Consider the following 2625-nt stretch of genomic DNA (forward strand, 5'->3'; position numbering starts at 1 on the left):
CTTGGGATCAGCCATAAAAAAGAAGGAAATCCTGGGCTTCCCTGGTGGCACAGTGGTTGAGAGTCCACCTGCCGATGCAGGGGACACGGGTTCGTGCCCCGGTCTGGGAAGATCCCACATGCCGTGGAGCGGCTGGGCCCGTGAGCCATGGCCACTGAGCCTGCACGTCCAGAGCCTGTGCTCCACAACAGGAGAGCCCACAGCAGTGAGAGGCTCAAGTACCGCAAAAAAACAAAAAAACAAAAAGAAGGAAATCCTGCCATTTGCAACAAAATGGATGGCCCTGGAGTGCATTATGCTAAATGAAATAAGTCAGGGAAAGGCAAAGACTGAATAATCTCACTTATAGGTGGAATCTAAAAAACGAAACTCATAGAAACAGAGCACAGATTGGTGGTTGCCAGAGGCAGGGCAGGGGGTGGGGGTTGGGGAATGGGTGAAGGGGCTCAAAAGGTACAAAATTCCAGTCATAACGTAAATAAGCCCTGGGGATCTAGTGTACACACACACACACACACACACACACACACAAAAGCACTAAAAGAAAACAATAAGGCACTGCAGTATGTGGTTATGAGGATGGAACTCTGGATCCACATGGCCTTGGTTCAAATCCTGGCTCCATGATTTCCCAGCTGTGTGACCTCTGGTAGGTTTCTAAACCTCTCTGTTTCCCAGGTGCCTCATTTGTAAAATGGAGAAAACAAAACTACCTAACTCAATAGGTTGTTGTGAGAGTATTACGTAAGTTAATATTTGTAAAGAATTTTGAACAGTTCCTGGAATATAATAAACATTTAATAAGTGCTTGCTAATGAAACAATTTTAAAGCATTGAATTAGGAGTGCAGCCCACAGAAGTTCAAGAAGGGACACAGGGGAAGAAGACATAAAGGTCACCTCACATGTAAAGTGGAGGTGATATCAGCACTACCCTCCAAAGTTTATTGCGCCTATTTTGTTACAACTTTCTTAATGTGTTCACTTCGAGAAAGCCCTAGCCTTAGTCCTAGGGCTAAGCCTCCATCCCTTAGCAGGGGGCCTGTCTCCTCCACTCTGGATGGCACTCCTGTTATTGCGCCTCCAAGATTTCCCTGTGGCTCCCAAGGGTACCTTCCCAAAGTGACATGGGACCCCCTTTCCCTGCCATGAAAGGGCCTAGCTGGGTGTCAGGGCCTCATTCTGGGCCCCATGAAGGTCACTCCAGGAGGCCTGACTTCCTGGAGACAGTTAGGATCTGGGGATTCCTGTCCTCCCACTGTCAGTCTGGATAAGCTTCTCATTGTATCTTCATCCAAGTCCTAAAGGTAACTGGCAGCCCACTGCATTTGTGAATAAATGAATGACACTCAAAGGAATGGCTCACCCCCTCCCAGGCTCCTGAGCCAGCCCTCCCCAAGCCCCTCCTCTGAGATTGCCCTGTGAGTGATGTGAAGACAGACCTGCGGTGAACAAAACCCAGTCCCCATTCCTTCCGCAGGAATCGGGCACTAGCCTCTTGGGGTCGGACACTTTTCTCTGCAACACACTTGTTCCACCTGCTGTTCTCTGTTAATAGCGTGTCCTGTAGAAAGCACTCCCCCTTGCCCCTGCAGGTACACACAGGTCCCACTCATTTTGTATCATATCCAGTGGATGCTGTGTGTATAACATGAATCCCAGTCATTAATTTTACTCTGCAAGCTACTGGCTATAAATGGTCATTTAGACCACCCCCCCCGCCCTCTCCAATAGTTTGCTCGTATCATCCTTGTGCACACAGCTATGTGCACATGTGTGAGTGTTTCTTTAGCACACAATCTTAGAAGTGGAACTGCTGAGTCAAAGGGGTCAGTCAACAACCTGAGTGCCTACTCTGTGCCAGACACTGCTCCAGGCGTTGGGGAGACTCAAGGAACTAGAAAGCCACATGTTCCTGCTTTGGTGGAGCTGACATTCCAGTGGAGGATAGTTCCAGTTTTTATTTTGATAGATGCTGCCACACTTGTCCAATTACTGACATCCTCGGCCTACTTCTGGGGCAGGAACTTTAAGGCAGGTGGGTGTACTCTTTTGCCTTTGCTCTCTGCAAGACCTTCCTGGTCAGGGCCTGGGATGGTCCATTTGCAGACGTGGGTGTGGAGTGGGGGGAGACAGGGATGGAAGGGTCCAGGGAGTGGCAGGAGGCTGAGGAAGGAACGGTTCACAGGGCATTTGCATAGAAGCCTCCTTGATCACACCACTAGGGGGCCTACGGGAGGTAGGGATAAGGAGTCGGTAATAGAACCGTCCTCTCAGGTTATACCCCTGCGTGAGGCACAGATGGAACAGTCCGTTCTGGGAGGTACCACTGGGTAGGTGGCATCTTTTTTGGAACAAACCACTGCGTGGGTTGGAGGGGACACTAAGGGCCGCTTAAGTGTTTCCGCACAAGCTCCCGATGGAAGCAAGAATGTCAGAACCTTGACCGTTTGCAGCCCCCACCCATCCTCCTGATTCCTATCCGAGTCCCAGGCAGGCACCTTTTATTGGACTGAGGCCTCCACATTGCCCAGGCTTCCTTCGCAGCTTCTCGGCCTCCACCCTACAATTTCTTTACCTTTGAATCGGTGGCTTGAGCATGCAGGAGCAAGCGATTGGATCCACG

This window comes from Orcinus orca, chromosome X, assembly GCF_937001465.1.
Source record: "Orcinus orca chromosome X, mOrcOrc1.1, whole genome shotgun sequence".
NCBI lineage: Eukaryota > Metazoa > Chordata > Mammalia > Artiodactyla > Delphinidae > Orcinus > Orcinus orca.